We start from the raw sequence: 14,345 nt of genomic DNA, 5'->3' as shown, positions 1-14,345 counted from the left end.
TACTAATTATGTAACTACAGGCAAATTTGCGAATCTGTCAGTACCTCAGTGTCTTCCTCTGTAAAATGACAGTACTAACTTCACAGGGTTGTGAGGATTTTAACAAGTTAAGACACTTAGCTCAATGTTCAGAAAGGAGCAAGGACTTGGTAAATATTAGCTAGCTACTATTACTATTACCTTATATTGATAGTAAATGATATACTTTTCCATTTACAGTTGGGATATAAAGTTTTCTATCAAGTTTTAGATTAAAATTAAGTTAATTAGAAGAAGAACATTAAGTAAACGATAATATAAATGGTTGGTGGATAGGGCAAATATTATGAAGGTGGTAAAACATGAATTGAGTGCTTGTATGTGCCAGGCACTATTCAAAGCACTCTACATATTTTAGGACATTTAATCCTTAATATTCCTCAGGAAACTGCTATTATAGTTCCATTTTCCAGACAAGAACCACAGAGAGGTTAAGTACTTGCCCAAGGCCACACAGCTAGCAGGTGACAGGCAGTCAGACTCTTGAGGCTGTGCACTAAGCAAGCAGAGAAAGTTTCTGGCCAAGAGGCTGTCTTGGCCCCCTTGTGGTTTTACAAACCGGGATTTGTCCTAAGGAGGTGAACTCAGCCTGGTGAGCATGGAAAGGAAGTGTCACTCACTCTGCCTCCAGTCATCCCCTCTGAAAATAGGCAATTCCTGTCTGACAGAGTCACTCTTCTCCTCCCAGCCCTGCTTTTGGGTGTCCAGGGAAGCTGCCAGCAGCCAAAGCCCTTTGGGAACAATAAAAGGCTCAGTGTTGACATTTAATACATGATAAAGTACTCCCCTCTCCAAGTCAGCTACTGAAAAAAAAAAAAAAACAGGCCTGAGGGATGAGTCTATTAAGTGAAAAATAAACCTCTTTTATTGTTTTGACCGAAAACACATACTGCGTTTCACAAGCTTATAGCTGGGAACAATATGAAATTCTGGCAAAGGAGACTGGGGTGACCTCTCCACTCTCACATGATGACCCCTCGCTGTGTGAAGAGTAGATGGCATATCGTGCACTGCCTATGGGCCCAGGGCTTCTCTCAGCTGTGGTCAGAGGTGGTTAGAGGTGTGAGTGAACCTCTCCACAAGGAAACCCCCCTCTACCCCCACCGCTTTCCCTTTGCTGCTGCTGATCAGCCTGGGTGGTAGAGCAAACTTAGCACTTCTTTAGAGCCACAAATCCAAAAAAGTAAAACTCTGGGCTCTAAAAGCATTGAGTTTGCCAATGAATCATGGAATATCAAACAATTAATACACAGATGGTTCTTTGAAAATGGATGGTGGAGAATTGTCCTGAAGCAAGGTGGCTTAAGGGCCATGACTTCTGATTTCCCCTAGAACTTGTCAAGTCCATGAAGAAAGAAATTAACAAAAATTTATGCTTCCTTCTCAGGAGAAAAGTTATCCAACATCCAGTGTTTAAGTGAAAGACAACAACCTTGATCTTAAGCTGTCTATTTCCTTGGACTTACGAGACACTGTCAGTGGTACAAATCTGAGTTACCCAACAGTGGAGGCTTCTTCTATGTATTTTTCCTCTCACTAGAAAATTCCTTTTGATTTTCTAAGATACAAAATGTGGAAAGGATCTCTGATAACTCCTTGTGGGCAAACAACACCCATACATAAGCAACAGCCATTTCAAAGTAATCCATTCAGATCATTATAAATTACAAAACCAGAAAATAAACACATGAAACCCCACCACACCTTTTGGCTTTCTAGTGGCATATACTAACAAAGAAATAAGCTGCCAGCCCTGTAACTCTCTTTGTTTTAGAACAAAGATATGAAAAGTGTCCCTGGACCTATAAAATAATCTTTATAATATATTTTACATGTCTAAGGTTTATTTACACAATTGTTCATAATGACTAACATGTAATACCCCTTCTATAAACATTATTCACATACATATTACCTCATAAAGATTCTCTTTTGGTCTATTAAAAAACACTGTACTGAAAAAACAAGCAGAGACACAAGAGTCTATAGATTATCTGCTGATATTTCCATGGAAAGGTGAAGTTTTCTCTTCTGTTTTCTCTTTCTTCTTTTTTCCTCTAAACAATACCCGCTCCCTGACCCAATATAAGAAGCAACAATTCCAGAAGATGAAACTCAGAACTAATGATTAGCAAATTATTCTCAGGTGGATTTCTGGCCTGACCTCATTCTAATCACTCAAATTCATCTGAATCTGCCTCCTCATACCTCCACCACTTTTGACTCATGGCCATTTGAAATCTATATTCTGAAGCTGACAGTCCAGAGATGAAAACTTTAGGGAATGGGGGAGCTTTTCTTAAGCTTCTGAATTTGGGTGGGAACAAATCAGGTTCTTTAATTTGTGCTTTGGGGAAAAAATATCTGTTTTACTGGCTAAGCAGGTTCAAAGAAAAAGCTAAATCTTCATGAAACCCTCCATGAAACTGTAAGCTGTGAAAAGATTCCAGAGATGAAAAAACAGCATGTGTAAATATTGGGAGTGGTGCTTTCTTGCTGTTCTAAATGTGAGAGGCAGAGGCCAGTCTGCTGCTGCTGCTGCTGCTAAGTCGCTTCAGTCGTGTCTGACCCTGTGTGACCCCATAGATGGCAGCCCACCAGGCTCCTCCATCCATGGGATTTTCCAGGCAGGAGTACTGGAGTGGGGTGCCATTGCCTTCTCCATGGCCAGTCTAAGAAGAAGCAAATCTGAATGAGAGAGCCTTGAGGACATATTTATAATTACCCAACGTGAACTAATATTTTTTGGGAATTAAAAGTTGTATTGTTTTCCCCAACTCAGTTTATACAACTTGCTTTTGTGTGCACAGCTTGCCTATACCTAACGTTTTGGCATATCATCTATAAAATTAAAATTCCTCCCAACTCTGACATTCTATGAGTGCCCTGAAAAGTGAAGTCATTGAAACCTATCTATAGGTGAGCTGTAGGGCTTCATGGTTGTAACAAGTAGATTCCAGAATCTGAAGGCAGCATCTCCATATTCATTGCTTCCAACTCTAAACAGCAGCCAACCAAACCCGAATTCACACCAGAGAAAATGGAACCAACATTTAGTCATGGTAGTTGAGAGAAAAGAGATGACTGACAACTGGTGGCACCCTCACAGACCATGTGTGAGAAGGAGCTGTCATTACTGCGTTAGCCTTTCTGTGGTCTCATTGTGCCTCTTGCCTCCTCACTTACCTTTTGGCAGGTAAAGCCAATGCTGTGGGGTTTCTAACAAAAACTCTCTGGATCAGAAAGTATCAGGGTGAAAAGACAGAATGGAATTGGAATGGAAAAGAATGCAGATGTGGTAGAGTGATGCAGTGTGTGTGGTCAAGGGAGGAGGTGAAGGCTGGAGACATTGTGAAGAAACCCTGGCCTCTCTGGCTTGAACACCTGAGAGGAGAATATGATACCACCCCCCTGTATTGCTCTAAACCGAGCTGGAGTGACAGGCTAGACACAACTCTGGGAGGCATTTGATGTCTGGTCTTTTCATTTGTCGGTTAGGTGCCAAGGTGTGAGAAATTGGCAAGGGGAAATTTGGCTTTGACAGCAGAACAGAAAAACAGGAGGGCCCAGGGTCTTGTGTAACCTGTAATGTCACATGGCTTGTGTGTTTCCTCCAGCCTGGCCCACCAGCCATTGATATTGTGGGAAGACAGATTTACTTTTTCTCCTATTCCCCTTCTGTCTTGGAGGCCAGCCTATTGGTATTCCTGTACCGTCCCTGATGTCCAGGGAGTATCACATGGCCCAGAACTCTGCACCGAGGAGTTTCCATCCAAGCAGACGGTTTGTTCTCTTCAGTATCCCATTATTACTACTCCTCCAAGGAAGATTTCCAAGGCGGGATCTGTGAAGGTGAAAAGGATTTCAGAATCTATTGTATGTAAATGCAGCCCAGTTCCAACTACAGTTCTTTAACAATTTTAAGTAGTTTGGGCAGGAATATGTCTTTTAATTTCACAAGAGAGATACGGTGTTCTCCATTCATCATATCAGAAGACACATACTCTCTATTTTCCCATTTCTGTGGATGCTAACTTGATCTTTGGGTAAGGTGGTTGTTTACATTCTTGATAGCATTCTCCACTATCAAGTTGTTATTTTCCATTTTTAGATTAATAAGTATCTTTGGAGGAGATACTCTGAGCTCTTCAGGCTTTTACCCACTACTTTTAATATCCATGAGTGACTCTTGCCCAAGCCAGTGGCTACTGTAGTGGTTACCAAATGGTGATTTAAAAAAAAATTCCATCATTCCTTCTATATTTTGTACCTGGGACTCTACTGTCAGGAAGAGCTCTTCCTTCTCTCTCATTACTCTATGTATATAGTATAGACTCAAGGATTCCTATTTGATTACTTGTAAGGATTATTATCCATTACTGCCAAAAATGAACAATCGGATCTATTGATGAAGAAATGCCAGACAAACCCTAATTGAGAGACATTCTCTAAAATAAATGGCCTATGTTCTTTGAAATGCCAGGATCATAGAAGACAATGACTCAAGGAACTGTTACAGATGAAAAGAAACTAAAGAGACAAATGTGTGGTCCTGGATGGTATCCTAGACAGGACATTAAAACCTTTATTCTCTGTAAAGGAATAGGACAATTGGATAAGAGCTGTAGATTAGTTAATAGTGCCATATCAATGTTAATTTCTTGATTTTGGAATTATATTGTGGTTAGGTAACATCCCTGTTTTTAGAAAATATACACTGAAATATTTTAGGGGAAAATGAACATTTTTAGCTTGCTCTCAAATGGTTTGGAAAGATTATATATATAATTTATATTAAATTTTAATTTGACATTTAATTAGTATATATGTATATACATATTTAAAAGAGAGAGGGTCAAAACTTACATAGGAAAATGTTAATATCTAGGGAACCTAGTAATGAAGGGTATACAGGAATCCCTTGTACATTTTTAGCAACATTTCTAGATATCGGAAATTATTTCAAATAATTTAAAATTCACAAGGCCTCAGAAGTTCTCCAAAGCCTGAAATATTGTATTTTGATTTCCAAACTCAACCTGCATCCCTATCACCCCCACACATGTGGCCAATGTCCTCCCCTCCCTGTGTGTCCCTTGGGGCCTCTTCTCTTCTTGAGCACATTCAGGAGGAAGTGCAACCAACACTTCTGGCTTTCCCTTGTCCAGGTGAGGGCAGGTGGTTTGGATGGGCATCACAGGAGCTGGCTGCTCTCTACGACTTTGCTGCCAGTGCTTGGCTCTTGGCCCTTCTGAATGCAAATGAAGTCCCAACTGACTATGCTGAAGGGGGACAGGAGAAAACTAAGAGGGTAATGGGAAAGTGGTCCCAGGACATTGAGAAAGACTTGTTTTCTAAAAGACCCAGGCTCAGGGTTTGTCCACAAGTGAGTTCCACGAAAACCCAGTAAAACAGGAAATAAGTAGGAGAGGGAATTTTCCATCTCCTGTCCAATGTCTTTCCTTTGGAGCCTGATTTCTTTTCTATCCAAGGACTCCTGCTGATTTAACAGGCCAGTTTTCTCTTTGGGGAAACTTTAGTGATGATCACAGCCTCACTCTTTTCAGGGTGACATTGCAAGCAAAATTTATGGGAAACAGCAATCTGGGGAGTCTGACTCAAACTCCCAACCCTCGAAAGGCCAAACTATGATTTGTTGTTACAGAGACAGAGTGTACTGAAGGAGGCTGAGCTTTCAAGCAGGCAGCCACATCTGGGCTAACCACTGAACTTCTTTACCCTCTCAGGGCCTGCCAGTGAATTACGAGCCTTACTCCTTTGTTGACGTGCTTCACTCTCCATAACAGCAGGTAAGAGGCATGAGGGGCTTAATGGGGTTGCTTCCTATTGAGAGGGAGAAGCAGGCATAAATACAGAGTCTGCCTCCCATCAAGATAATAAGTTACACAGGATCTGGAGTTACGCTGCCTCCATTGTCCACCCCCAAATGTGGGCAGGAGTTTCAGCTTGCTGTTCACAACTTTTATTTATTATTAAAAAATTTTTTTTATTATTATCTTTTTTGGCCATGCCATACAGCAAGCAGGATCTTAGTTCTCTGACCAGGGATTGAACTCATGCCCCCTTCATTGGAAGCACAGAGTTTTAACCACTGGATCACCGAGTAAGTTCACAACTTTTAGTCCTTAAATGGGAAAGTGCCTGTGTTAGTCATATCCTGCTTCTTTTATCTTTGCCTAAGTGGGTACCGGCTCTGATGCTGGGCACCTGCCTTTAGAGATGGGTCAACCCATAGCTATCGCAGTGGGCCCAGAAATGACTGCTTTGGTCTGCACATCAGGCCTGACATCAGCAGCTGGGGGCATATCCCTCTGAAACTGCAGGTAAGGTGATTTGAGTTGACTGCTTCTTGATCTCAAGGGAGTAGTAGCGCTTTGTTAGCTCTTTAAGTACCTTTATTGTGATGTAGCATTTCTGAGAGTCAGCACAGGGACAGGGTAGTGATAGGAAACAACTGCCAATGGAGGGCTGACTGCCACATGAATCTGACCTTCGGGTTGTACTAAGTGATATAGAAAGAACTTCCACTCTAGGATCCACTGACATCTTAATAAACACCTCAAAATCCCATCAGTGGCAGGAGGTGTGAATTTACGTGTGGCTGGCATTGTGCTGTACCGGGTAGCAGCTCATATCAGTCCTGTGTCTACAGGCCAGGGGCTTTAGGATTGGCAGGTGATGATTCTTTGTTTATTAAGTGATCAGGGGACAGGTCTATTGAAGTAGAAAACCCTGGTGTCTGCAGGAAAACTTTGGTGTCTCATCTTAAATGAGGTGGCAAGCAGCTTCCAGTGAACACTAGAGTCCAATTGCCTGGCTTTATTCCCAAGCTCCACCAAGTCCCAGCTGTGTGACCCCATGGAAACGATTTAATCTCTCTAGGTCTTAGTTTCCTTATCTGTAAAATGGACATAGTGATAGTGTTTACTTTGTCTGGTTATGGTGAGATTTTAAAATCAGTCAATATATCTTTTTTTTCTCTCATTGCCATGGCTAAGACTTCCAGAACTATGTTGAGTAAGAGTGGCAAGAGTGGGCACCCTTGTCTTATTCTAGAAAAATGGTGCTGATGAACCTATTTTCAGGGTAGAAATAGAAATGCAGATGTAGAGAATGGCCTTGTGGGCACAGTGGGGAAAGAAGGTGGGACGAAATGAGAGAGTAGGATTGACATATACACTACATATATCTGTGTGTAAAACAGATAGCTAATGGGAGCTCAGCTCTGTGCTCTGTGATAACCTAAAGGGGTGGGATGGGGGGTGGGAGGCTCAAGAGGGAGGGGACATATGTATACACGCGGCTGATTCACATTGTTGTACAGCAGCAACCAACACAACACTCTAAATTAATTATCTTCCCATTAAAAATAAACAAAAGATGAAAATTTAAAAATATCGGTCAATATAAGTAAAGCACATAAAAGAGTGTCTGGCACAAGGCAGGGGATCTGTCTCTCGTTATTGGCTCAAAAGTATTACTATAAATTAAGAGACCTCTTCAAGGTTATGTATTAAAATCCTGCTTCTTGATTATCTCAAAGAATGGAAAACCATACAGACCATTAAATGGATACAGACCATTAAACTGGCTCATGATCACACTCATTACTGGAGTTTCTTTTGCCTTAAAAACCTAAATAGAGTTATTAAAATCTTATATCCTAATCAACAAAATGAAGATAACAGTAGCTCAGTATTTATTATACTTTATATAATTGTCATGAGATGGCCTCTATTATTCTTCTTACTATATAGATGAGAAAACTGAGACTCAGAGAGGTGAAATGACTTACCCAGAGTGACATAGTGAGTCACATTTGAGGTATAACGGGTGTTCTGATTCTATAGCCTGGGCTGTTCATTGCTATGCCAGAGAGAGGAGAGCCGAAAAGGGGGAAGGAGCTGGGGGTGGGGAGTGGGAAGGAGGAAAGGAGGGAAGGGGAGAGGGAGGCTGGCAACTGATAATAAGTATTCTCGGAATGAGTAAGTGGGCGTGGGAATTCAATAAACGTATCCTAATGATAACAAAGCAGATGACATTTCATGCCTTGTCTACATAATTCCAAACAACCATTTGACCACTTAGAAAAATGAGATTGCTTTTTGCGTGCTGCAGAGTCATGGCTTTAAAGAGCTGCGAGGGCCAGTCCCTTTGGAAGGTGAGTTTTTATGATCCTGCAGTCCTGGAATGCTAATACGTGATCCAAGCCCCTTGTTTGAGGGATGAAATGGGGCCAGAGAAAAGGGAAGCAAATTGCCTCTAAGTTTGTGGCATCTCCTTTAAGTTCATTCTTCCTGTGAAGATCCCTCTTGGCAGGAAAAGGGAGGATTCATTTATTCTCCAATTGTTCATTCAACACATAATTGATTGATGACCAAAAGTGTTTGATAAATGAATGAATTTCCTTGACACTTTGAGCTTGTTCCTGTTCATCTCGAAACTGTGCATGTCTGAGTTCTTCTCAGTCTTCGAATCTCAGGAATCAAGGAAGCTGGCTTCCTTGGAGAAACATTGTTGTCCACTCTACCTAATGTCACTCATACCTTCCAGTCATTGTCTGTCCCACCAGTTTGTTTCCTTCATAGCATCTGTCATATAGAAATAATCCTGTGTGTTTAATCATTTTCCATTTATTGCCCTTCATGAAGGCAGGAATATTACTTGCTTTGCTTTGTTCACTGTTGTGAAGTGTATGGAACAAAACCTCACACACAGTAGATGCTCAATCAATATTTGTTGAATGAAGATGAATGAATAAGTGAATGAGGTGACATTGATTTCTACCCAGGAAGAAAACATTCTGTGACTTTAAATGGAGATGGAGTGAGAGCTGGGATGTTGGCCTGGAGCCCCTTGGTCATAATGGCATGTCCAGCAGGGGTTTAACTAATCAGCACATACATTTCCTGAATTACAAAGTGTGCCAGGGACATTTAATTTCTGTTAATTGGCACTGAGGAGGAGGGGTTGTTATCAAAATCACCAGCCAGCTGGAAGCATGTCTGTGTCAGACCTGTTTGCAAATCAGAATGGACATTTCATAAACCTTGTCAACCTTGTGAGGCTGCAAGTCCCCAGAGAGGCTGCACCAAGGTGCTCACTAGCTGCATTCAGGGTCATAGACAACCTTAAACCGCAGACCTTCAACAGATGGCAGGTAAGGTGTAGGGACAACCAGAAGACAAAGGACTGATGAGGGTTATGGCATGAGATGCTTTTAAAAATAACTGTCATATTGCCTCAACCCTGGCACCATTCACCAGCTGATCTGAAAAGTGAAAAGAACAAAGAAGCTGAGATTTTCTAGTCTTGCAGAGCCAGCCCCACTGCTTCCTTTCTGTGACCTTAGACAAGTGATTGATCCTCAGAGCCTCAGATCTGTTTGATCTATAAATAGGGGACAATAACACCCAACTCACGGGATTGTTGTGAAGGTTAAGTGCGAAAAGGCATGTAAATAGTCATGACAGCTAACGTCACAGAGTGTTTTCTATGAGCTAGGCATGGGGTTAGTGACTTCACGCCCCTTATCTCATTTAATCCCCACCTAACCATCAAAGAAAGCACAATTAGAACCTACATTTTACAAACAAAGGGACTAAAGGTTGGGAAGATTAAATGACTTCCCCGTGGTAATACAGGGAAGAAACGCAGAGTCTGGATTTGAATCCAGGTCACCTGACTCACAATGTTTGTAACCTCCCTGTAACAAGCTTCTAAGGCAGTGGCCCCCAACCTTTATTGATACCAGGGACCAGTTTCGTGGAAGATGATTTTTCCATGATTTAGGTGCAGGGGGATCGTTTTGGGATGATTCAAATGCATTACATCTATTATGCACTTCATTTCCATTATTATTTGGGTTCCCTGGTGGCTCAGCTTGAAAAGAATCCGTCTGCAATGTGGGAGACCTGGGTTTGATCCCTGTGTTGGGAAGATCCCCTGGAGAAGGGAACTGGCTACCCACTCCAGTATTCTGGCCTGGAGAATTCCATGGACTATAGTCCATGGGGTCACAAAGAGTCAGACATGACTGAGTGACTTTCACTTTTATTTCCACTATTATTACATCAGCTCTACCTCAGATCATCAGGCATTAGATAGATTCTGGAGGTTGGGGACCCCTGCTCTAAGGGATTAGACCAATACCTGGCATTTAGTACATATGTAATGAATGAATGGCAGCTAGAAGGATCTATTCTTATTCTAGCGTTTCTCCTGATCTTGCCATCACGCCTTTGTCATAACTACAAAATTCACTACTAGGGTCCTTTTTGCACACCAGCACCTGGCCTATATGTCTCACTTCATCTTCCCAATTACTTTGTGAAGTGCTGATTATTGTTTTCACTCTTCAGATGAGTAAAGAAAGTCTCAGAGAGGTTAGTTAACTTGGTTCAAGATTAGACAGCCACGAAGTGGTAGGGCCAGGATCTGAGCCCAAGGACATGTGATTCTAAAACCCTGGTGGTTCCTCTCTATGTAATAGCCATTCTCCACGCTACTGTCTTTCAGAATCTCTTCCTGCTCAGTGGAGCTCTCCTGACAACTAAAACACTCCTTCTAGGACTTTCCTGCTGGTCCGGTGGTTAAGATTTTGCCTTCCAATGCAGGGGGTATGGGTTCGATTCCTGGTTGGGGAGCTAAGATCCCATATGCCTTGTTGCCAAAAAACTGAAAACACAGAACAGAACCAATATTGTAGTAAATTAAATATGTGATTTTGCTCAGTTGTGTCTGACTCTTTGCAACCCTATGGACTGTAGCCTGCCAGGTTCCTCTGTCCATGGGATTTTCCAGGCAAGAATACTGGAGTGGATTGCCATTTCCTTCTTCAGGGGAGCTTTCCAACCCAGGGATCAAACCCTGGTCTCCCTGATTGCAGGCAGACTACTGTCTGAGCCACCAGGGAAGCAATAAAAATAAAAAATGGTTCATATTAAAAAAAATAAAAACAAACAAAAAACCCCACTTCTTTATCACTCCTCTCTCGCACATCTGTCTGTTTGATCGAGACTAGCTCTTTCTTATACTCCATTTCTGAATTGTGCCTCTCTATGTATGTATGGGTAATAGCTACCGTTTATTGAATACTTTGATGTACTGCATACCACAACTGGGGCTGTACATGCAGGATCTCGTTTAATCCTTCTGAGAATCCTGTGAGGCGGAGATTCTGATTCCCATTTTATAGATGAAAAAGCAGGTTTAGGGAGGTGGTGTAACTTTTCTGAGTTGCTTTAGTCATTTGCCAAAGGAAACATAACTAGTAAGTGACAAGCTGGGACCAAACCCCAGATAATCTGATTCCAAAACCCACCACTCTAGCTGTTATGTTTTGTTGTTTCTCCATATCTTGTTAAGTTCCAGTGGATTGGGAACACAGCTAGAATCGCTACCCCCAAATCCCTGTTGACTGATGTTTTAAAATTTAGTTCTTTACTGGTGGTTTCCATGAAGAAGGTCCAAATTATCAAATTTGCCAACCTAAAATGAATGTAAGCTTAAAAAAGAATTCAATTTATAAATAGAACGTGCAGGATGGAGTTTTTGGAAATGTGGTTCTGATATCTAAAAGAAGCCTTCCCTTCCAAACAGTATGATCCCCTCTGTCTGTCTGACCACTCTGTCCTTTGTCATGGAAGCTGCTGCCATCACTCTTGAATGGTGACTGCCATGTCTTTCTCAGGGAGTGTGGTCCTTTGGGTCTCTTCTAGACAGAGAAGAAAAACATCTCCCAGTGAACCAGGCAAGAATGGGGTGGGAATCCAGGTACGATCCTTTGAAGGTGATAGTTATTTGAATTCCTCTTTGGTCCTTCAGGTGTTTTTGCTGTCTCCTTATGTTTTGATTCAAGCTTGCTTTTGCTAATTTGTGAGAGTCTCCTGACTGTAAATAGTTCTCACAATCCACTTGGATGGTCCAGGGAGGAGTCCTCATTTTCATGGGAAAGATGTTAGGATGGCTGTGGCCTCTAGGACATGTGTGGCCTACAGCAGTCAAACTCTGACATTGCAGATGGCCTTCATCAAGTCAGTCGGTCACACTAGCACGGTTTCTAACAGCATTAACCAAGGATACACAGAGTGGCCTTTGCAAATGTGTTTTGCCTTTCTCTCCAGGTCTTGGCTGGCATCGCTTTAGTCTTTACCTGACTGCAGCTCTTGTCCATCCAGCAGTGACCCTATTTGCATAATTACCTTGCATCTGTGGGTGTGTATTTACTCCCCCAAAGCAATTGCCTTTGAACTTTGGATAAATATCAGCATGGAACACTGGAAGATGTCAGCTCTGTGAGCCCTCTTGTTCCCACAGAGAAGATGAAAGTGGGGGTCATTTTGGAAATCATAACCCCTTCTTCTGAACTGTATATCATTTAGAGTGAGGACAGGCAAAACCAGAAATAGACTGGTGAAGAGGGAGAGATCTAGAGACCGCAGAATGATCATCATGTTCTGATGTCAATGATCCAGAACCACATTGCAAGCTTTGGTTCTTTTTCAAGTTGGCTGTGTCTGGCCGCCCTTGCAACAGGGGTAGATGTGCTTCTCAGATATCTCTGTACAGAATATTCTCAGTCACCTTCTTTCCCACCCCTACTTCTTGGTTGATAAGACCCCTAGACTTATTCTCTGGGAGGGCTTCACCCCGAGTTAAACCATCCCCCCACTCCCATCTCCATCTTCATCCCTGAGGTTTCTGCAGAACACACACATTTTGCATCCTCTCCAACTTCAACCATGTTGTGTGTTTACAGTTGCTACTGAAGAAGAGGGACATGATGACTTCTTTTTTTCTTTTTTTTTTAATGGATCTTTCTGGGTCATGGATTGAACTTACGTCTCCTGCATTGGCAGGCAGATTCTTTACCACTGAGCCACCAGGGATGCCTGGGACATGGTGACTTAAGATTAAGGTTTGGATTTAAGAGTTCTGGGTTCTAGTCCTTGTTACCGTGGACAGATCATTTGACCTCTGGGCCATAATTCTACTCTCTAAAATGGAATAACAGCAGTACCTGCCATCATAGGCTTGGGTAGGATTGGATGGCATGCCACATGTACAGTGCTTGGTACACAGCAGGTGCTCAGTAAATGGTAACAATTATCACTGGATGAAGAGTTAGTAGTTCTCCCTTCCATTTCAAACTCATTATGTGACCTTAGTCAAGTTGCTGAAACATCCTGAGTCTCAGTTTCTTGATCTGTAGTCTGTGGACAAAGATAATTTTTCTCTGAGCATTTCATGCAGTTCTTGGAATAGTTTGGCAGCAGCAGCAAGATGTGTTTTAGTTTCAGAATCTGAGAAGCTACTCTGGTTTCTGCAGTTGGCTACCCAGAGGCTCCAGGCAAGGTGCAGAGGACAGCTGTGTTGAAAACCCTATATTCAAGGAATGTAGGCACAGTCACAGCCCATATTTTCCTTATTCAGGAGCAACAGGGTCTCCTAAAGCAGCTGTACTTGGAAGAATTCTTATAAAAACCCCTTTAAACTCGAATGCCTCAAAACCAGACATGCCGGTGCATCAAAATCTCAAATCCCAGCAGTAAATCAAGCGTTTGAGTCCCAGTGACAGAAACCAGATGGGAGTTTAAATATTCAGGCTGGTGTGTATGGCCTCAGGTTGCAATATCTTCTTTGACTAGTGTTTACTGAGTACCTCTATGAGTTGTGCTGAAAGCTCCATATGGTACATGAGTGGGATATATACATGGGAATGATAAACATGGGATTCAGGATAGAGGTTGTGAGGGAAGTGGGAGGTGGGGAAGGAAGGAATAACTGGGAGAAGCACACAGCAAGTTTCAATTGTTTTTTAAAAAACTAGGTGGTAGATATATGGTTATTGGTTTCATGATCCTATATAATTATGTCTATAGAACATTTAATTATAAAAGGGGAGAAAAGCAGAAAGGAGCCCAAATCCAGAAAAGAAGTAGTAAGAAACACCATTCTGTGGGAGCCATATGTATTTTATCTATCCTGTTTACTGTATCCTCATTGCCTCTCCTAGAGCCTGGGCCAGGGTGTGTGGTGAATTAACTGCTGTTGGATGGATGGATGGGTGAATCTATAATGCTCCTCCATGTCCTCCATCCCATCATCTTTGATCCCACCTCTGCTGCCTTCCATTTGTCAAAGTGTAGGTCAATCGGCGGAAGGGCTTCCTGGGAACATTTTGTTTCTACTCTGGTCTAGGACACGATACTACAGCTTGGCAAACAGCAGATGGCTTGATCATCATTTAACATTGTTCTATTTCAGGGAAAATGTCCTTGTGA

The 14,345-nt window shown here is 42.1% G+C and overlaps 1 protein-coding gene across 1 annotated transcript in view; it reads right to left on the bottom strand.

The window, feature by feature from the left end:
• Window positions 1–881: 881 nt before the first annotated feature.
• SH3RF2 (SH3 domain containing ring finger 2) overlaps window positions 882–14,345 on the bottom strand; it is a 148,823-nt gene continuing 135,359 nt past the window's right edge. Inside the window, exon 11 of the mRNA XM_086413671.1 lies at window positions 882–3,883. The gene's annotated coding sequence lies outside the window, so the exon portion shown is untranslated. The remainder of the gene's footprint in view (window positions 3,884–14,345) is intronic.

Source organism: Bos grunniens, chromosome 7, assembly GCF_055505025.1.
Source record: "Bos grunniens cultivar Pamir isolate PY7600 chromosome 7, Bosgru_T2T1.0, whole genome shotgun sequence".
In the NCBI taxonomy this organism is placed as follows: Eukaryota; Metazoa; Chordata; class Mammalia; order Artiodactyla; family Bovidae; genus Bos; species Bos grunniens.
This window is presented reverse-complemented; position numbering and strand designations above follow the sequence as displayed.